Below are 23,102 nucleotides of genomic sequence, written 5' to 3'. Positions count from 1 at the left end.
CTCTGGGGCGGAGCCTGGCTAGCGATTGGTGCTTCTGAGCCGCGATGCCCGCCCCCGCCCCTCCGTCACTGCCAAGATGGCACCGGTCGCAGCGGCGGCGGCCGCGGCGGCTGGAGCCAGAGAAGGAGGCGGAGGCAGCCTCGGCTGCGAGGGGAGGGGGAGTCCCGTCTGACTGAGACGGCAGGCCTGGGCGGGCGGGGGTGCCGCGCAGGGCGGAGCGCCGGGCTGGGGATGAGCTAAGCGGGTTCCGAGCGCCGCGGCGTTCAGCCCCTCGTGTCCCGCCGCCGTCGGGAGGGGACAGGGCACCCCTCTCCAGGCTCGACCCGCTGCTCGCGCTGGAGGCAGCGGCGAGGTGAGTGCGGGGGTGGCGGCGGCGCGGGCGGCGGCGGCATGTGGAGCTGTCACGGCCCGGAGCGGTGACAGCCGGGGTCGGGGGAGCGGGGTCAGCCGGGCGCGGACGGCCGCGACCTCCGCCCGGGGGGCTTCTGGGAGCCGGGCGGCCCTCCGCGAGCCGGGTCCGGGCTGGGTGCGCTCCGGCGCGGCGCGGCGGGGCCGGGAGTAGCGTCCGCACCTCTGTGTCGGACGCGTGGGGGGCTCCGGTGTTTTCATTCCAGATTTTCTATTCCGGGCTGGCTTGGGGCTCCTGTTGTTGGGAGGTGCGGGCGGGGGGGGGGGCGGCGGATGGGGTGGGGGCGGGGGCGGCGAGAGGGGAGGTCCTGAGCTGGGATTTTGACAAGCCCGTTACGTAAGCCGGAGGTGGCCTTCCGGAATCCCACCTGCTCGAGATTTTAAACAGGCGGCAGCGGGAGCCTGCGTGGCTCCCCGAGGCCCGATTTTCCTCCCAGGCAGGGGTCGGCTTGGCCAACCCCGGCCAGCGTGGGGCCGGGTTACGGTTCAAGTTGGTCAGTTGCATTTTGTGTGTGTGTGTGTGTGTGTGTGTGTGTGTGTGTGTATTTTTGCAGGGGGGGAGGGCGTAAACGTTTCTGGTCGCCACCATTCCCTTTGAAGTTTATCGCTTTGGGTGGGGAGGGAGGTGGGGGGGGGTGGAGAGAAAAGAAAAAAAAAAAAAAAAGCTTGTGCCCGAAAACTGGGTCGCAGCGACAGCTTTTCATTATCGTGCATTTAAATGACAGATGTGCTGGAAGATTTTTGTTATTGTTCCAGAGTGCTTTTAATGCAAACGTACGGTTACAGCCTGGAGGCTTAGAGAAGGGTTTTTCTCTTTTTCTTTTCTTTCTTTCTTTCTTTTTTTTTTTTTTTTCTTTTCTCTCCACACACCCCCCCCCCACCTCCCTCCCCACTCTCAAAGGAAAAGTCAGGACAGTTATTTGTTGTTTGCAACAGCAGGACAGGCGTCAGTCAACAGGCGTGTATTTATTTGTGGGGAAAACGCGTGCCAGCCAGCTAGAGAGACTCGTGAGGACAGAAATCGTATCACTCTGTGAATGTTATTCTTTCCAATGCATTGTGCGTTAAGGAAAATAATAGCCCGAGTGTGTGTGTAAGAGGCAATTTTGCAAGATTGCAAGCTGTCGTTTGGTTGTATGTATAGTCTCTGTTTTCTGCTTGCCCGAATCTACCTCTTCTGTCCTCTTGAGGGAAGGAGGCGGAGACACCTGTAAACAGCGTAGCCCAGGTTACACTAATCTATTGTAGTACATTTGAGATTATTGTAAAAAGTAGTCTCTGGGGGACCTAAGATTAGGTAATAAGTAAGGACTCTTGGGCAAGTTGTTCAGTTTACGTTTCGAGTAGATAGTGCTGTGATCCAGCTTTTGAAAACTTAAGCATACAGAATTTCTGAGCTATTTGAACCCTGTTTGAACTTATAATGAAACAAAAGCTTGTATTCGGCTTCTTTTATGGGAACTCTGTTTTGTTTTGGCCAGAATTAAACATTTGGGGCAGCTCTTACTTCGTTTTCACAATTTCCCTTTGAACTGCAGCTCTCAGGAGTGCAGACTAGCGTATATCATTGCCATTATCCTCAATATATATACTATATGTTACATAATTTTCATTTTCTGAATGATGAAAGATAGACTTGCTTCATTGTGGAATTTTTAAAGAATCTACTTTTTAGGAAAATTAATTGGTCTTGACATCAGCCCAGTAGAAATAAGAGTAAATTTTGGCCTAAGTTTTAGATTTATATCTACAAATTTATACTTCAAAATTGGCGAAGCGATATAAATTTTTTGTTTGTGCAAGAGAGCCAGGAAGCTGATGCTGATTTGTTCTGAACTTTTCCACATGAATTATCACTGGCTTAAATAGTTATTGATTCTTAAGCTCTTGGAGCTGTTGGCCTATTTATGGCAGCTTGAATAATATTTGGGATAATTGGAAAGCGATAACAAGGAATAGAATATATGATATTTATTAACTCAATGAAAAATAATAAAAATCATGGCAGAATTGTAGAAGAAAACTTATTTTTTTCATTGAGTGATATTTACACTATCTTTTTTGTTTCCAGAATTCTTCTAAGCATTCTACTTACTATGGAAACCTTAAGCACTGATAGAGATATATATCACAAATCTTGTATCATCCCTACTTAAATCAATGGCGCATTATTCCAAGTGAAAAACAAGAGTGGCTCTAGCAAGAAAATTGACTTGTCATTCTTGTCCTCTCTGATGTCTGAGATTTAACTTGGGGCTTTCCTCTTTCTTACCAGATGTGGAAGAGAAGAATCCCGAAGAAAAGTTGATAAAAAAACTTCTTCATTGTTTGTTTAATGCCCTAGATTATTGATCATTGCTCAGTAGAATTTATGAGTTGGGGAGAAGTGAAGCATTCCACACTTTATTACTGTATATCCTAGTTATCACTTTGAATTCTAAAACAGCATACAGAACTTTATACATAAAAAGGATTAATATATGCGGTTTGTTATTGTAGTAGTGAAAAATTTATAATAGTCAAAATGCCTATGGCATTTTGATAGAGGAATAGTGAAACAAATGATAATCCATGTGGTAGATGCAGTTATTAAAAGTCACATTTTCAGAAATATTTTCTGGCATGAGAAAGTACAATATAGCACTGAGAAAAGTCGGAATATATGGAATATACTTTACTGTTACTTATATCACATATACATGGCAAAATGGTAGAAAATAAATATTTTAATAAAATATTAAAAGGTACCTGGATGATGGGATTATAGGTCATTTTTATTTTAGTGTTTATACTTTGTTGTAATAATCACAAGAGCAACATTAAAATATTTTCAAGGGTCCTGGGAGAAAATCCTGAAAATCCCACATCACCACTGCTCCAAAAGAGAGACTATCTTATGATTCATTATTAGAAAGCTAACTTGAAGTATGGTGCTTATGCAGTACGCAGTGATGAAAAGAGCTAATAATTAAGAGGAAGGCGCTCTCCTGGTTACCAGGCACTAACCTGGTAATGGTTCTACATATGTAGATGCTTATGTTAATACACATTGTTCATCTCCAGCCTCTTCTTTATTCGGACCTTACACCCGAACTGTTCTATATTGATAGTGCCACCTATTGATGGACTGCTTGACTCAGTTCTTTCCTCTGTACCCCATCAAGTCAGGAGATAACAGCGTTTGAATGGTTAGGAGGTGCTCAGTATTTTGCTAGTCACTGAAGATGCAGAGGTAAATGAAACATGATTTTTCTCCTCAAACTCTGGTTGCAAACCCTTTCTTTTTTTCTTGGGCCATCAGTGCATACTGTGTACTCTGCTTTTTCTGTTTCACTGCTCATGGCCTGGCACCTCAGCCAGTATCTTTTTGCTGATGCTCATATTCTCTCTTAATTTTCTTTATGGGAAAATATGTTTTGATGGTCCAAACAACCAATTTACAAATAGTTTGGAACATTACTTGATTGTATGTTGGAGAATATATTCAGAAGGGCTGTGCACGTATGTTCATCTATGGCTGTTATTTTTAAAGTGTGTGATAATTTCTCGGTGCCTCCTTGTTTCCTTCTTTTAAAGAGTACAAACAAGTAGAAACCAATAGGGAGAAGAGACAAACTATTAAGAAAAAAGGTGGATAGATACCAAGAGAGTTTTCCTGCTGGTGCTATACTTTATTTTCACCAAGAATTAGTGAGTCATCAAAATGTATAGTAAGAGGTACTGTTTCTGCTGTTCTTATAGTATCTCTTTGGATGCATATAAAAATGCATTTTCCATGTACATGCATACATAAACTCACAGTTTAGCTGTTTTCATTTCCAAATAAAAGCTGAAATAGGGAGATAGGAAATTTCTTAAATTTCCTTTCATTTTTACTGTAATATTTTATAGATGAGACTTTTTTTTGGAAAGCTTTAAAAATACAGAAAATTACCAAAAATACTTTTGGTAATAAGTACACGTATACTCACCATACAGAATGTTAACATTTGTTTCATTTTTGCTTCAGAAATATTTTTATTATAAAAAAAACTGTATATCATATATCATAGTTATCACACTGGATACTAGAAGTAGAACTTTATACTGTACTTGGACATTGCTGATCAAGGTAAAGTCCCTTTTGCTGTCCTCAGTTTCATCCTCCCTTGTCTCTCTTCATATCCCCTCCAGAGGCAATGGCTATGATAGATTTGCTATATATCCTTCCATATTATCTTTTAATAAACTTTACATATGAACACTACATGGCTTTACTTTCCATGCTTTTGGAGAGCTGTGGGCGTTCAAGCCACTCCCTTGCTTTAAATCTGGACTCTGCTACTTAATAGTTTTGTGACCTTAGGCAAATTTTTAAATCTTTCCATGCCTCCATTTCCTCATCTATCATATAGGGATAATAGATCCGCCTACCTCATAAGGTTGTTGTAGAAAGCAAGGGAGTCTATTTATTAAGGTGTTTAAAACAGCCTGGCTTTTTGTTTTGTTTTTTTAATATGCTGGCAAATTTTTTTTAAAAGATTTTTATTTATTTATTCATAGAGACAGAGAGAGAGAGAGAGAGAGAGAGAGGCAGAGACACAGGCAGAGGGAGAAGCAGGCTCCATGCAGGAAGCCCTACGTGGGACTCGATCCTGGGCTTCCAGGATCACACCCCAAGCTGCAGGCGGCGCTAAACTACTGCGCCACAGGGGCTGCCCTATGCTGGCAAATCTAAGCAGCTGTTAATATAATTTTATCGTGGTTTACATATTTTGAAACTTTTAAAATTTTTACCCCACTCTTCCATCCTTGTTGGCCCAGTAGGTCTGGCTCGTTGATGTTGGACTGGTGTGTAATGTTCATTAAATGAGTATACTGCTATTTATCATTTACTCTACTGATGAGTGTTGATTGTTTTTATTTATTACGTATTATAACAGTGCCTTGTGAACATCCTTGTATCTCCTGAAGCACATACCAGTGTTTCTCCAGGTCATATACCTGATTGTCAAATGGCGGAGTCTTAGGATATAAGCATTCTTCTCTGTACAGGGTATTTACTGGATATTGACAAACATTTTCTGTTCCTCCGTACATACCAACAGTTAATGTTGTCAGACTTGTGATTTTTTTCAGTATGATTGGTGTGAAATGGCATTTCATTTTCTCTTTTTATTTCCTTTATCTTTTCTTTTCTTTTTCATCTTTTCTTATGTATGACCATTTTTGGTGTCTCTGTACCTGTTTTTTATACATTTTCTATTGGGCTATCTTTTTTTTAATGCTCTGTAGGAGGTTTTTTTGGTTTGTTTTTAAATATATTCAAGATAGTTACAAATGTTAGTGAAGTTTGTTGGTAAAGTTTGTTTTTATTTGTTATTTGAAGTTTCAAATTTCTTGAGCAATGGCCATTATGGACCTAAGTTATTGTGAATTTTATACTATAGTATATTGTTACTAGTGAACTTTCCAATGTACTTCCTTAAAATATGTATCTAAAATTCTTCTCCTTTTGAAACTATGAAGAGATGTAATGTACTGTAAATATATTTTGCCTAAAACTTTTTAAACTTTATGTACTTCAAAAGCCAGGTGGAATTTTTATCAACATAATTAGAAACACAATTTTTCTTTAGCCCAAAACATGAGTACTGTTTGAGTTTTCTGCCTTTAAAGTGCTTACCAACTAAGGAATAAAACTGCACACCTATTAAGTGACCATAGACACTTACATGTACAATATTGTAAACTGTTTATCAGTGTTCAGATTGTTTTGCACAGTACTAACTGGATTTCTGTTTCTGTCCAATCTACTATACACGACTTAAAGGACTAAAATTAGTCTGATTAAGCTAATAACTTCCCTCTTATTATTATCATTTTAAGTAAATTTAATTTAGAGTAGTTTTATATTTACAGGAAAGTTGCAGGGAGTTACCCTGCACCCAGTTTTCCCTGTTAACATCTGACATTTCTATGTTACATTTGTTACAACCAAGGGACCAACATTGGAACATTACTATTAACTAAAGTCCATATTTTACTCGGATTCATTAGTTTTTACCTAATATCCTTTCTAGGTTCCAGAATCCTGTCCAGAATACCATAGTACATTTATTTAGTCCTCATGTTTCCTTTGGCTCTTCTAGGCTGTACCGACTTCTTAGATTTTCCTTGTTTTTGATGGCCTTGATAGTTTTGAAGAGTTGGGGTCAGATATTTTATAAAGTGTCCCCCAGTTTGGGTTTGTCTGATATTTTTCTTAGAGTTAGACTGGGGTTTAGGTTTGAGGGAAGATGACCCCAGAGGTAAAATTCTCTTCTAATTACATCGTCTCAAGGGTACATACTATCAATATGCCTTATCAGTGATATTTTTAACCTTAATCACCTGGTTGAAGCAATGTTTGCCAGGTTTCTCTACTGTAAAGTTTTCCCATACTCTACTTTTTGGAAACAAATACTAAGTGGAGACCACACTTGGTGGGTGGGGAATTAAATTCCAACTCCTTGATGGGGAATATTGGTAAAATTATTTGGAATTCTTCTGTAAGGGAGATTTTTCTCTTTTCTTCCATTTACTCATTTATTCAATCCATATAGACTCAAGGATATTAGTTTTCTAACTATGGGTTATTATCCTATACTACTTCATTTTGTTGTTTAAATTGTTCTACCTCTTTCAGGTTAGTTCCTGTGACCCCAATAGGACATACACTATTGTTTTGTGGTTTTTTTAGTACCTCTTTACTTTCTGGTACTACAAGGTCCTCCAAACTTATCTGCATATTCCCTGCCACAGTCCTACAATTAATCATTTCTTCAAGGATCCCTGGTTACTTCTTTTAGCGAATGGCATTAGAAACCAAAATCTGGGCACTCGGTGTGCCCATTGCTATGGGGATGTCATTGCTTTTAGGCCTTCTCTGCACAGAACTAGGAAATGACTATATGCATATTAATTCACATATACAAACATACAGCTATTTTGTATCTATCCATACAAAGCTAAATATGAATTTATACTATTATTCTTTGACTCAACTTTAGTACCATCAGGTTCATTCTAGCTGTACTGCTTGCTTATCTGTAACCTCCCTCCCCAAAAGTAAGAAACCTGACTCTCACTATCTGTCATCCATCCATTTACTTATTTGGTCATTCCTGTCATAAATGTACAACAGAAACAACTGTACCAACTAGAGCATTTTTATGTACAGTTCTTTTGTCTTTAGTTTTAGAGTTTCCAGTCAAAACACTGTTTTCCACAGTTATGTAGATCAGAACTTTCCAGAACCTTTTCCTCCATATTTTAATTTTATTTTTTATAAATTAGTCTAAATCACATCCTCCATATTTTAATTTTACTTTTTATAAATTAGTCTAAATCACATAGTAATTATATCTTATCGAAAATTTATCAAAACTTATCAAAAAGTTATCAAAACTTTCCTTGCTTAATTATGGAGCCTTAGTTCTATATGACCTTTTTTTTCTTTTCACTTTTGTGACAAAAAAAGAATAATAAAATCCTGTCTGTGAAGGTAGTATTCCTTGAGGTTTAGCCAGAACAGTACTCCTTCATTTGCTTGTTAGTTGACATCTTTATGATTTTGACTGAGATTTTTTTTTATAGCTTCAGATATTTTTAATAGTACATGTTGAGATATGTGGAGCATTTAGTATTTAGTGGAGCATTAAAGATCATTGCTAGTAAACAAATACATAATTGAGTGCTCAGAATGTACATGTGTTCTTACAATAATTTATTTTTTATTTTTTATTTTTTGTTCTTACAATAATTTTATATGAATTAATTCATTTAATTCCCTCAAGAAGTGGGGGTGGGGGTAAGTACTTTATTATTTTGCCTCTTTTAAAGATGAGGAAATTAAGACACTGAGAGATGAAGCAACTTGTCCAAGGTCACATGGCTAGTTAGTGGCAGAACTGGAATTTGAACAGCTGGTCTGACTGTGGAGCCTGCCTTCTCAATCACTTTTATATTACCTCTAATTAAACAAGAGAAGTTCAAAGAATGGTAAGAGTTATGAATGAAGTAAAACAAGATGATTTGAGAAAATGACTGGAAGAGGGTAGTTTCTCAGGAAGTCCTTTCTTAAGAGATGATATTTGACAGATGAGAAAGAGTCAGTTATGTGAAGAGCTGAGGAAAGAGGGGTCCTTGTGGGAAAGCATCAGGTGCAAAACTTTGCAGTACAAGGGAGTTTGGGATGAGAACAGAAAGGCATCCAACACAGAAAGCCAAGTGTAGTGAGCAAGGAAAAAATAGTCCATGAGAGCCTATATTGCTTATTATATGTGAGGTTCCATGGAATAAGTCATTCAATAATCAAAATAACCCATTATCTTAATTTTATAGATGAGAATATTGATAGAATACTCTGCATTAGCTGAAATTACCTTTTTCCTCCAATTTTTTTCTTTATCCCACTGCAGTCTAATTTCTACTTCCTGAAATAAACAATAACAATACTTTGGGCCATTTTCTCATGAAACTTTGCCCTTTGACTTCCACTGTGCCACCCTCTTCTGTTTATCCTGCCTGTCCCATAAAAAGCATTGTTCTTGGGATTGGTTAATTGCACTTCTCAGCCTTCACATTTTCCTTAGTAAGTCACAGTTACCTTTGGGGTTTCAGTCACTTGCCAGACTGTTTTTCCATTCATATCCATCCATCTTTCTTTTCTTTTCTTTTTTTGTATTTATTTATGATAGTCACAGAGAGAGAGAGAGAGAGAGAGAGAGAGGCAGAGACATAGGCAGAGGGAGAAGCAGGCTCCATGCACCGGGAGCCCGACATGGGATTCGATCCCGGGTCTCCAGGATCACGCCCTGGGCCAAAGGCAGGCGCTAAACCACTGCGCCACCCAGGGATCCCCTCTTTTCTTTTCTCTTCTCTTCTCTTCTCTTCTCTTCTCTTCTCTTCTCTTCTCTTCTCTTCTCTTCCCTTCCCTTCCCTTCCCTTCCCTTCCCTTCCCTTCCCTTCCCTTCTCTTCTTTTCTTTCTTTTCTTTCTTCTTTCTTGTATATTTTTTTATTGGAGTTCGATTTGCCAACATATAGTATAACACCCAGTGCTCATCCATCAAGTGCCCCCCTCAGTGCCCGTCACCCAGTCAGCCCATCCCCCCACCCACCTCACCTTCCACTATCCCTTGTTCATTTCTCAGAGTTAGGAGTCTCTCATGTTTTGTCACCCTCTCTGATTTTTCCCACTCATTTTCTCTCCTTTTCCCTATAATCCCTTTCACTATTTTTTATGTTCCCGGTATGAGTGAAACCATGCTCAGCCATTAGAAACGACGAATACCCACAATATGCTTCGACGTGGATGGACCTGGAGGGTATTAAGCTGAGTGAAGTAAGTCAATCGGAGAAGGACAAGCATTTGTATCTTTCTAAAGCATCAGATTATTTTATCCAACTACTTATCACTTCAAATGCCACTGTCCAAACTGAATTTATGAACCTACCTGAAGTTTTGCTTGATCTGTTGTTTTCCAAAGACATCATAATTTACTATGGACTTCATCATCCCAGGAACTTAGGAGTCATTCATGATTCCTCCCCCTTTCTTTCTCCTTCCTCTCCATTTCCTGAATTCTGGCTTTATCTCCTAACTATATTCTGAATCAGCCCCTTCCTTAGCATCCCTGTTCCCAATTTTTTTTTTTTTTTTTTTTTTTTTTTTTTTTAGCATCCCTGTTCTAATCACTGGCTTGCTAGGAACTACTTCTTTACTTTGTTGCTGGCTTTCCTGCCTTCACTTTCATCTCCCTGAGATTCACTTTCTCAGTATTGCCAGATGGGTGTGTCTAAAATGCAGTTTGAGGGGATCCCTGGGTGGCGCAGCAGTTTGGCGCCTGCCTTTGGCCCAGGGCGCGATCCTGGAGACCCGGGATCGAATCCTGCGTCGGGTCCCAGTGCATGGTGCCTGCTTCTCCCTCTGCCTGTGTCTCTGCCTCTCTCTCTCTCTCTCTCTCTGTGTGTGACTATCATAAATAAATAAAAATTAAAAAAAATAAAATAAAATGCAGTTTGAGGATTTTTCATTGGCTCCTCATTGTCAACTGGATAAAGTTGAATTCCTTACCATGTAGTTAAAACTGAACATGGTTTCGCCTCTGACTGGTTCTCTAATCTTAACTCTTATGATTTCTGCTTTCCATTTTCCACTCTAGCCACATGAACTACTTTTGAAGATTTCCTGAATATATAACTATTTCTGAATTTGTTGACCATTACTTATGCAGTTTTTCTGCTTGGAATAACTTCCTTTTCTCCTTCCCTTTTCCTTTTGCCTAACTCTTGCATTTTTTAAGACTCAGCCTAGGAGTACCTGGGTGGCTAGTTGCCTTCGGCTCAACGGCATACTCTTGGGGCCCTGGGATGGAGCCCCCACTGGGCTCCCTGCTCAGTGGGGAGTCTGCTTCTCCCTCTCCCTCTGTGCATGCTCTCTCTCTCAAATGAATAAATAAAATATTTTTTAAAAATACTAAAAAAAAATAAAAATAAAAAAATACTCAGCCTAAGCATTACTTCCACCAGAAAGCCTTCCCATACCCAGACTCTTGACTGGATTATCAGGTCCCTTGTGAAATAATCTACTAGTAACTGTGTTATATCTCAGGCACCTAGAAACTGCCTGTCACAGCGAAGATACTCAGTAAGAATTTGTTGAGAGAATTATTATAGTGTTGGAAAGACAATATAAGGTCGTTGGCTCTGGATCCAGAATGTCTGGGAATGAAATCTGACTTGGCTATTTGACTACCTGTTGTTATCTCTCTGTACCTCCGTTTTTTTCCCTGTAAAATGGGAATAGTGAAGTCTTCATGAGTTTGTTGTGAAACTTAAATTTGTTAATGTAAGTGAACACTCAGAACAGTATCTGGCACTAAATATTCAAGAAATACCCTATTATAGCTGTTGTTGCTCTCAGAATGTTTTATCTTTTTTTTAAGATTTTTATTTATTTATTCATGAGAAACACACAGAGAGAAAGAGGCACAGACAGAGGCAGAGGGAGAAGCAAGCTCCGTGCAGGGAGCCTGATCTGGGACCTGATCCCGGGTCCCCAGGATCACGCCCTGGGCCGAAGGTGGCGCTAAACCGTTGAGCCATCGGAATGCTCCTCTCAGAATGTTTTAATTTATATATCTGTGTCTTCCCTCCAACCTGGAATTAGCAAATAAATGAACAAACCAACTAATCTTAGGTTTTAAAATGAAAGATATATTACTGGCTTTTGAGAATATCATGACAAGTTGACCATTAATCTTTTTAGTAGGTCCAACATTTCAATTTTACAAATTGAAATTGGCATTAATGATGATTAGCATTTCTTAATTCTATTATTTGAATTTCAATACACTTAAAAAAGTTTTTTTTGGGTATCGTTGACACATAATGTTATATAGTGTAAGGTGTACAGCAGTAATTTGACTTATCTGTATGTTATGCTTTACTTACCACAAGTGTAGCTACCATCTATCACCATACAATGCTCTTACAATATCATTGACTGTATTCTCTATGTTGTGCCCTTTATTCCTGAGACTTATTCATTCTATAACTAGAAGCCTGTGTCTGTCTCCCTCTCCCCTTCACTCATTTTGCCTATTCTCCCATCCCCTCCCCTCTGGCAACCATAAGTTTGTTCTATTTATAGGTCTAATTCTGCTTTTTTGTTTATGTTTTTTTAGATTCTGCATATGAGTGAAATCATATGATGTTTGTTTTTTTCCTCAGTCTGACTTATTTCACTAAGCAAAATACCCTCCAGGTCTGTCCATGTTGTCCCAAATAGAACAATCTCATCCCTTTTTTTAAACATTTAAATTTAATTTAGTTAACATATCGTGTATTATCCATTTCAGAGGTAGAATTTAGTGATTCATCAGTTGCATGTCACACACAGTGCTCAAAACATCAAGTGCCCTCTTTAATGCCCATCACCCAATTACTCCCCCCACCTCCCATCCAGCAATCCTCAGTTTGTTTCTTATACTTAAGATTCTTTTGTGGTTTCCCTCCTCTGTTTTTATCTTTTTTTTCTTCTCTTCTCCTATATTCATCTGTTTGTTTCTGAAATTTCACAAGTGAAATTATATGGTATTTGTCTTTCTCTAATTGACTGATTTCACTTAGTGTGATATCCTCTACCTTTTTTTTTTTTTTTTTAGATTTTATTTATTTATTAGACACAGAGAGACAGAGAGGCAGAGAGAGAGGCAGAGAGAGAAGCAGGCTCCAGGCAGGGAGCCCGACGTGGGACTTGATCCTGGGTCTAGGATCACGCCCTGGGCTGAAGGCAACGCTAAACCGCTGAGCCACCCGGGCTGCCCAATATCTTCTGCTTTCATCCATGTTTTTGCCAATCTCATCCTTTTTTATGGCTACATGATATTCCTACATATATATATTTATATATACATATATAGCCCACATCTTTCCTTATCCCTTCTTATGTAGAGGGACATTTAGGTTTAGCACACTTTTCTTATTAACCATACTTTTTAAACTCTAGTAATGCTCTTTATTTCCTCTTAACATTCACATAGCTGATACTGTAACATTTAACGAATTAAGGTGAGAGGGTAGTAGCTCTGCTAAGATTGGGCTTTTTATTAATTTGAGAGATAAACTGAAGCATGTTGTAGAGAAAGATTGAACAAGGAGGCACAATGGGGAAATTAGAAAACTTCTGAACTACTGAGCTTCAGACCTGCTCAGTATCCCTTCAGTATTTGGTTTAAAATAAATTTACAGATGAAGTACTCATAATCAAATGTAATTCCAGTAAACATTCTAGAAGCAAGTAAAGTCATTAAAATTATTAATACCTCTGCCTTCTTCCATTATTGTAAACAATTGAAACTTCTTCAAATCTTTTTTTTATTTATTTTTTTTTCAAATCTTTTTTATGGTAATCACTGTTCAATTTTTCATAAACTTTTCCTTTTACCCTAAGTTTGTCCCTTACTTTTTTCTGAATACCACAACTGTCTATATAATCTGGGCAAATTGGATAGAAGTACTGTTTGTTTTGTTTTGTTTGTTTTTATCTCTGAACTTGCTGTTACATTTGTAGATTTTCCCACTCTTGCTCAACTTTGATTACATGAAACTGTCAATTTTTCTTACAAAAGTATATTTTGAACCTAGGAATGGTATGAGTTACTAAGTGACTGATATTCATTGTTCTTCACTCTCTGTTTGAAAATTGTTACTAAAGAAACTTATTGTGTTTTTTTTTAAGTCTGAGTTGCCCAAGAAAACTTTTTACTAATAAGCTAATATCAAAGAAACATGGAAAACCTAATATAACAGTCTTATTTTATTTATTTATTTAATTTTAAAATTTTATTTATTTATTCATGAGAGACAGAGAGAGGCAGAGACACAGGCAGAGGGAGAAGCAGGCTCCATGCAGGGAGCCCGACGTGGGACTCGATCCAGGGTCTCCAAGATTACACTCTGGACTGAAGGCGGCGCTAAACCTCTGAGTCATCCAGGCTGCCCAAGAGTCTTATTTTAAAAGCCAGTGTGCCATGTAATGGTGGCACTATTAGGAAATGCTTCCTTTTTTTTTTAAGGGCATTGTCTTCTACCACTAGGTATGTTGGTTGAGGATTCTGAAGTGGTATGTTTTTTAAAGAAATAGGTACATGTGTATATGAAAAACTATATAATGATATTTAGGCTTATTAGATAGGACTGGCTGTCATTACCAGAAAAGATACAACTCTCATCCACTTTGTGGTCAAAATTGTAGTAAGCGAAAAAAAAAAAAAAAAACTGTAGTAAGCGGTATTACTTTTCTTTTAAAAACAAGTTTTGTTCTCATAATCTCTAAAATATTCCCTATCCCTTAATCTCTGGATTTTTTCCTGTACTTTGAAATAGAATTTTATTCATACTGACTCACAACTATGCTGAAGTTGGATATATAGGCTGTTGTCTGAACCTGTATGGTTGGTGAATAGTTTTCATTTTCTTAGGCTGAGGAATGCCTGAAGATACCAAAGTAACAACCATTTTTTAACAAGGCTTCCCCCACCCCATGATTAACAGACATTTTTATATTCCTTCTTGACCTCTTCTATTTTGAGTTTTTTTGTTTTAAAGATTTTATTTATTTATTTATTCATTCATTCATTCATTCATTCATGAGAGACACAGAGAGAGAGAGAGAGAGAGAGAGAGAGAGAGAGAGAGAGAGGCAGAGACACAGGCAGAGGGAGAAGCAGGCTCCATGCAGGGAGCACGACGTGGGACCCGATCCAGGATCTCCAGGATCAGGCCCTGGGCTGAAGGCAGCGCTAAACCCCTGAGCCACCGGGGCTGCCCTATTTTGAGGTTTTTTAAATCAAATGTCTTTTGTTTGTAAGTAACAGAAATCAAATTCAAACTAATGTTGTTGTTGTTATTTTTTAAAAAGAAATTAATGGGGGATCCTTGAGTGGCTCAGTGGTACTGCCTGCCTTCAGCCCGGGGCAGGGGTCCTGGGGTCCCGGGATCAAGTCCCACATCAGGCTCCCTGCATGGAGCCTGCTTCTCCCTCTGTCTGTGTCTCTGCCTTTCGCTCTGTGTCTCTCATGAATAAATAAATAAAATCTTAAAAAGAAAATTAAAAAAAAAAGAAAAGAAAAGAAGTTAATGTTAATGGCAAGGATCCTGGAGATTTCACAGTACCCGAAGATAGAAGTACAGACAGGTTTCAACCAGGAACTGGAAACTCATCATTAATACAAGTGGCTGGTTTCTCACCACCCTGGGGCAGCATGACCTCTCTACTGTCTTCTCTGTTTTTCTCTAGCTACATTTTGTTTTTTACACTGTGTATAGCTGAACAAGTCCTCCAACTCTTAAATTCATACATTTACTCATGGTTTTGTGATTCTTTTCTAAACCCCTGGGAGAAAATTCAGTTTGAGGCAAGTGTTAATGTCTGGTACAATCAGCTGCGGCTGATGAAACCAAGGTTTCATAGAATATTTCAGGCCCTGTTTTTATGGTAGGGGAGGAAATGCAGAGTATACAACTCTCAGAAGTATAAGCTAAGTAGGTATCTTAAAGGTGGTAATTACAGAGGAATGCTAAATAATGTGAAATTAAATTAGCTTTTTTTTTTTTTTTTTTAATAAAAAGGAGACCACTCGCTCCTTGGCTTTATATAACAATGTAACAAAATTATTTCATCCCCAGTCCATAGGTGATTATTTTGAAAGCTGTAAAAATATCTCCCTTTTTCAAATAAAAACCATTGGGAGCTAATTTTTTAGCTTTCACATACAGAATTTGAAGTTTGAGTCATGCTATCTCATGAACACAAATAACCTTATATTAATATAATTATGAATACATCATGCCATTCTCTCTTCAGCAAGCATTTGCTGACTGCCTCTTCTGTGCTAGAGACTGCTAAAACAGATATTTACAAAGATAGAGATGTAACATTGCCTACTCTCAAAGAATTCTTAATCTAGCTGCAAAAAGTACATGTTCAAAGAAACAATTATAGTATTAATGTAATAATCATAATAGTGATATGTATAGGATGCTCTTGAGAATAACAGTCTCTACTGGAGAAAGGGGTTGGGGAAGGCTTCAAAGAGCAGGTCTCAAATATTATGCAGAGGTTGGCCATTTTAACAAGGTCATTCTGGCAGAAAGAAATGAATTTGCAAAGGTGGTGTGGAGTTTGATATGACTGAAGAGAATTATTAGACCAATTTATGAAACTGAAATGAAACATATATTTTCATATCTATCCTTCACATGGCAATGAATACTAGTTTCTTCAAAGGAGGATTATAAATTTTAGAATATTTGAATAATTTTATTCTGTAACTTTGACATCACTTTTGAAAATGACATGTCACTGATCATTGTTTTCAGCCTCCTTTATCAAATATTTCTTAAAGATTTTATTTATTTATTCATGAGAGACACAGGTAGAGGGAGAAGCAGGCTCCATGCAGGGAGCCCGGAAATTTTATAATTTTAGGAGAGCACACACAACATGCACATGTACACACACACACATGCTATTGTGTGAAGTCTTTTACATCATTTTTTTTCTCTGGTAGAGTTGTACTTACCATTAAGCAAAATTAGCGTAAACAGTTGGCAGAATGCCTTGTGCTCTACTACTCTCATCCGCTGATTAACACCTTTACTTCTCTTTTCAATTCCTTTATCCACTCATTCATGATTCCTACACCTCCCCCATCACAAGGAACCAACCAAAAAACCCCCCAAAACCCCAGACCTCTCTATTTGACTGTTCTGAGAAGTGACTGAGGTAGGTGAGAAGCATAGAGAAAAGAAAGGTAGTTGTGGCCAGCTTTGTGGTGGAGGCAGTAGAGGTGGTGGGTGGGTGGGTGTCTGTTTTTGTCATGAAGTTCATTTTCATATAGCAAGCTCAGTAATCCACCTCTGTCACTCTGGTCACAAATTATAACTGTTTCTGTTCCCCTTCTACAAACCCTTCTGTCTGCCTTTTGTCATTTTTGTCCTTCAGATATGCTTTCGATACTGTGTTACAAGGCAGTGATGAGCAGAGAAAAGGTTATATGCCTTTTACTTTTTGCTCCTTCTGTTTGGAATGACCTTCCATCTCTCCTCTATTACCCTGGTCATATTTCAAGATTTAGATGACATCCCTTACTCTTCAAGCCTAAACTGTATGTCTGTCTTGTGCTTTCTGTGATTATTCCTATTACAGACTTATTTATTGTAATTGCTTGTTTACTTACCTTCTCTATTTACTCCTGGAAGGCAGGGCCATATCATTTGTATTCCCAGTGCCTCATATAGAGCCTGGCACATGGTAACATTACCATTCTTGGTTGCTAATGACAGAAATCAACTCTGGTTTGCTGAAGCAAAAGAAACAGTATTTATTGAAAGGATATTAGTTAGCTTACAGAAATGACTAGAAGACTGGAGACCCAGACTCTGAGAACAAATAGGAAACCAGCCAACCAACCTCAGTGCTAGAACATAGTCATAGTCATGCCATAGAATTATCCTTTTCCTGTTTAAGACACCATCGACTCCCCCACAGGACGTTGGATGCCATTGCTACAACAGCGCCACTGTGTGCTATATGTTACTGCCTTAAAAATGAATTTTAAACTGTCTTAGCAACTTCAGGTCTAGATTAAAATTCTGCATGAAAGCATGTAATTGACCAGTCTATATTCCTGGTCCCTAAATAGGGAAGCAACTCTGTGGCCTTTATGGCTTATGTGGTTGATTTAAGGCCTCAGCTTCCTTTCAAGACATACATAGTGGCAGATTCTGTAAGCATAGGAAGGGAGTTCAGACGCTAGACCATCAGAAGTAAAACTTGACACGTCTTTTTCAATAAACATTCAGTAAATATTTATTAGATGAATGAATGAGAGAATTGGAGTCATAATTTCCCTCTCTAAACATTTATATAATCAAGCATTGACATGATTATGGTATCACTTACATAATTCACAAGAAAATCCATTCCAAACCATAAAATAAGGAAAAGATAAGTAAAATCAGCAAAGTTCTGTTTTTTAAAATGATACTGCACTGTTAAACTACTTAAATAAAATTATTTGAATTAAAGTGTTTTTTTGGTTCCCCTTTTTTGCGGTACCTGAAGGATATATTATTTGCTTATCTCATCATCTAACACTGGATACAACGGGAACTTGAACTTGGCCAAACTGATTTCAGAACACTTAACTCCTGTTTTTACAGTCTTCATATAGTGGTGTTCAACAGTGACTTACAGCAAAAAGAACAGCAAACTAATATTTTTGAGAGCTCAGAGGAATGTTTCTGCTTGTGAAAAAGAAGTTTTTATTTCTAAGCCGTCTTACCCATCAAATGGCCTACAGTCAAATGGTCTTCTTACAGTCATTTTGAAATACCATTTGACATTATGTACCAAAGTTGAATATACTTACGCCCTACATCCTAGCAGTTTTATTCATAGGTATTTTTTTTAATGCCTACGCTTGTGCATCAGACATGTAAAAACCTCTGTATGACTTTGTAAGTATAATAGCCTAATGTTGAAAACAAGCCAAGTGTCTATTAATAATAGAGTGGATAAATAAAATTGTGATATATTTTCAAAATGAAATACACAGAAAGGAAAACTAACAAACTGCTGCTATGCTTAGGAGTATGACCATCTCAAACGAACATTGTAGAGTGAAAAAAGCTAGACCAAAGAATACATTCTGTATGAATCCTTCTATGTTCATTTGTGTAAAGTGCAGAAACAGACAAAACTCATCTAGCATTAAAAGTCAGATAGTTTCTTTTTTGGGAAAATTGGAGGGGAACAGAGGGCTTCCTGTTACTGGTAATGTTCTATTTCTTGACTCGGAAGTTATTTACAACAGGTGGTATGTTCACTCTGTGAAAATTCATGGAGCTGTACTGTTTCTATATGTAATACTTTAATTAAAAAGTAAAAACAGGGCAGCCCCAGGTGGCTCAGTGGTTTAGCGCAGCCTTCAGCCCGGGGTGTGGTCCTGGGGACCGAGGATCAAGTCCCACGTCAGGCTCCCTGCAGGGAGCCTGCTTCTCCCTTTGCCTGTGTCTCTACCTCTCTCTCTCTCTCTCTGTCTCTCGTGAATAAATAAATAAAATCTTACAAAAAAAAAAAGTAAAAACAAAGTCAAAAAACAGATTTGTGTATGGACTACTTTGGGAAGCATGGCTCAGCGAACCCCCTAATGTTGTATATAAAGTTTTATCTGAATATGTATATGTTTGTGTATTTTAAGGGAGAGAAGATCCTTAGTACTAATCAGATTCTCTGAGGAGTTCATGACTTTAAAAAGGTTAAGAACCTACCCATTTCTTCTCCCTTCCCCTCTATTCCCTTTCATTATTATTTATATTCCCCAAATGAATGAGACCATATAAATGGGTAGGAAATATCAGAAAAGGAGACAGAACATGGAAGACTCCTAACTCTGGGAAACGAACTAGGGGTGGTGGAAGGGGAGGAGGGCGGGGGGTGGGGGTGACTGGATGGCAGGCACTGAGGGGGGCACTTGACGGGATGAGCACTGGGTGTTGTTCTGTATGTTGGCAAATTGAACACCAATAAAAAATAAATTTATTAGTAAAAAAAATAAAAATAAAAAAATAAAAAGGTTAAGAACCTACCTCACCAAAGCCTGAATATTCAGAAAAATTATAGTTAAATCCATTATGATGGAAAACTTGTTTTTACAATGTGGTAAACTCTTGTCTCTGTGAGCAGACCCTCTATGTTTTACATCCCATTCTCATGCATTCTCAAGGCTTTTGCTTTTATGGTCATCTTTTTTTGCCTTCATCTTCATTTTCTTTCTCTCTGGATGATTGCGATAGGCATAAACAGTGTCAATTCCGTTCTTTTTTCTTTCTTTCTTTTTTTTCTTTTTTAATGGCCTCTGTTGATTCCATGTCTTCTACCAGTTGCCAACTCCCTTTCACATCAAAATGCCTACAAAGTGTTATGGATACTTCCTCACTTCCTGTTCTCTCCTCAGCTCATTCCCTTTGGGTTTCTTCCTACTAACACTGTACTGAAATGGGTTTTCTCAAGGTCACAATGATTTGAGTTTTGTTGAAACCAGTGGTTAAATATCTCTATTTGAGAGGAAGTAGAGTGAGAGCACCTTAGGTATAGATAATCGATTTAATAGTTGTTTCTCATTTCATGGTACACTTTCATCATTGGCCTATACTAAAGCAGGGGCCCTGCTTTAGTTTTATCTTCCTTAATGCACCATTTTTCACTCTTATTTCCTTTCCCCTGTAGATATCCACTTTAATATATTTAGCAAATCATCCTGAATATATCTTTGAAGACTATAGTGCAGTTTTGAATACATGTTTTTAATTTATATAAATGATACCTTGTTACATATTCCTTTCTGTTTCCTCCTGTTTTCACTCAGTAAGTTTTAAAAATTATCTCTGTCACTGTGTGCATTTATTTAATTGCTTCTAACTAAAATTATGCCTTTACCTTCAGACACCTCAACTTACCCATTCAACAAATATTGACCGCACACTATTCTCTATGCAGTGTCCTAGATACTGGTATATACAGCAGTGTCTAAAACAGAAAAATGAATACTCTCATTGAACTTACAATCTTGCAGAGAGACAAAGAAAGAGATAATAAAATAAGTATAATATGTACTGTGTTAAATAGTGAAGAATAATACAGTGAGAAAATCAGAACAAGGAAAGAGAATATGAAGTGTTAGATATGGAAGGCTGTTTCTTGACCTTTTAAATAGGGTGGTCGTGGAAAGCCTCACTGAGATGGTGACCTCAAAGAGACGGCCTGAGGATGGTCTGGCTTGGCTGATAGCAGAGAAGGCTAATCCAGGCACAGAAAGCAGCAGGTTAAAAGCCTTTGAGACTGGAACATTCCTGGTTTGTTCAAGGATCAGTAAAAATACTGGCATATTACCTCCAAGAGCTTTCTAAGAGTTTTTTTAGTATGCTAAACTTTGTCTTTTACTATTAGGATTTAATCCTGCCATCTTATTTTGTATTTTGTTTACCCTAGTTTCTTTTCCTTTCTTCTTTCTCTTTTCCTATTTTCTAAGGATGAATAAAACTTTTTTTATAAATAAAACTTTTGATGCCAGTTTAAAAGTTATATACTCTATTCTTCTGGTTGGTACCCTTTTTTTAGATTCATATTTGTATTCATTTTCATTGTCAGTTTTTTAAAGTTTATTGATTTTTGGTCATTATTCTAAGTATTTCCTTACCTCCATTTGTTTTTTTCCCACCTTCTGAAAGTCCTGTTAGTTAGATGTTGACTCCAATTTTTCTAGCCTCTGTGTTTGGTGGGGGTTCAGAACTAAACCTTTAATTTTTTTCTTTCAAATATACTTTATTTTTTTAGAGCAGTTTTAGATTCATAGCAAAATTGAGCAGAAAGTACAGAGTTCCCACATACTCTTGCCCTAACATAGGCACAGCCTCCCCAACAGTAAACATCCCACACCAGAGTGGGACATTTGTTACAATATGTGAACCTATGTTGACACATCATTATCACCCAAAGTCCATAGCTTACATTACAGTTCACTCTTTGTGTTGTACATTCTGTGGGTTTTGACAAACGTATAATGACATATACATAATGACAGATACAGAACAGTTTCACTGCCTTAAAAATCCTCTGTGCTTATTAGCCTATTTGTCCCTCCTCTCTAACCACTGTCAACTCCCAAATTGTCTCCCAAGTTTTTGCTGTCTCCAAGTGTTTGCCTTTTCCAGAATGTCCTATAGTTGGAATCATATAGTATGTAGCTTTTTTCAGGTTGATTTTTTTTCAGTTAATATGCATGTAAGGTTCTTATTTGTCTTTTTGTAGCTTAACTCAATAGCTCACTGCTTTTTAGAACTGAATAATATTCTATTGTACAGATGTCTCACAGTTGATCCATTCACCACCCAAAGAACCTCTATTTCTTTCCGAGTTGCAGCAATTATGAATAAAGCTGCTATGAATATCCATGTGCGGTCTTTTGTATGGACATGTCTTTAGCTCCTATCTGTAAATGCCTAGAAGTGTGATTGCTGGATTATATGGTAAGAGTATGCCTTGTTTTGTAAGAAACTGCTAAGCCATCTTCGAAAGTAACTGTATGTACCATCTCGCGTTCTTACCAGCAGTGAATGAGAGTTCCTGTTGCTCCACATCCTTATCATCATAGGTGTTGTCAGTGTCCCAGATTTTGGTTTTTCTAATAGGGGTGTGGTGATATCTCATTGTTATTTCACTTAGCATTTCCATAGTGACATATGATGTGGAACGTCTTTTCATATGCTTACTTATGTTCCATATCTTCTTTGGTGAGGCATCTGTTCAGGCCCTTTGCCCATTTTTTAATCAGGTGGTTTGTTTTCTTATTGTTGAGTTTCAGGTGTTCTTTATATATTTTGGATAATAGTCCTTTATCAGATATATCTTTTGTAAATATTTCTCCAAGTGTGTTGGTTGTCTTTTCATTCTGTTAAGCCTCTATATTTTTAAACTTTTATAGTATATATTTTCCATTTATTTATAGCTTCTTAACATCTCATCCTGATCATCTACTTATTGATCTTTTTGACTATATTCATTTTGTTATTTAACCTGTCTTTAAATTTTTCAGTTATTATATTTTTAACACCCAATATCTCTAGTTGGTTCTTCATTATTCCTTATTATTTTCCTAATATCCTACTTTAGTTTCCTGAGGATGTTTGTTATGCTTATCTAAGAAATGTGTTTGGTCTGGACCGTGAATTCTGTTTCCTCTGGGATAGGTTGTTCTGTTTTTGGCCTTTTTCCCCCTCCCCTCCCTTGTACTCCTGCAATGTTTATTTTTTTCTTCCTGGAGCTCATACTCCCTTGAGAATATCAACTCCCTTGACTGATAATATGTGTAGGTAAAATCTCATGTTCAAATTTATTCCCTTCCAGGTGAATTTATAGAATATAAGTGTATGCATGTGTGAGAGAAGTGTATTTAGGTTTAATGACGGAGTTTTACTAAAGAAATAGTTTAGTTTTGGCTACTATATATACAGGTAGAGTTATCAAGGCTTTTTGGGTCTCAATGGCGAGTTATGGTTGGTAATATAAATTTGAAAGTGTGCAGCAGTTAGTGGGACTATTACG

At 37.9% G+C, this 23,102-nt stretch overlaps 1 protein-coding gene across 7 annotated transcripts in view; it reads left to right on the top strand.

Annotated features, from left to right (window-relative positions):
- The window catches only part of DENND4A (DENN domain containing 4A), a 139,425-nt gene that overhangs the window by 14,309 nt on the left and 102,014 nt on the right, over window positions 1-23,102 (top strand). For 3 of the 7 annotated variants that reach the window (XM_077881541.1, XM_077881538.1, XM_077881535.1), the window contains exon 1: window positions 103-352. The exons of 1 other annotated variant lie outside the window; for it this stretch is intronic. The gene's annotated coding sequence lies outside the window, so the exon portion shown is untranslated. Of the gene's footprint in view, window positions 1-102; window positions 353-23,102 lie in introns of those variants that run through there. 3 more of the 7 variants (XM_077881540.1, XM_077881539.1, XM_077881542.1) reach the window with 2 other exon arrangements.

Source organism: Canis aureus, chromosome 32, assembly GCF_053574225.1.
Source record: "Canis aureus isolate CA01 chromosome 32, VMU_Caureus_v.1.0, whole genome shotgun sequence".
Lineage (NCBI taxonomy): Eukaryota > Metazoa > Chordata > Mammalia > Carnivora > Canidae > Canis > Canis aureus.
Note: the sequence above shows the minus strand (reverse complement) of the source record. Positions and strands in the feature narration are given on the sequence as shown.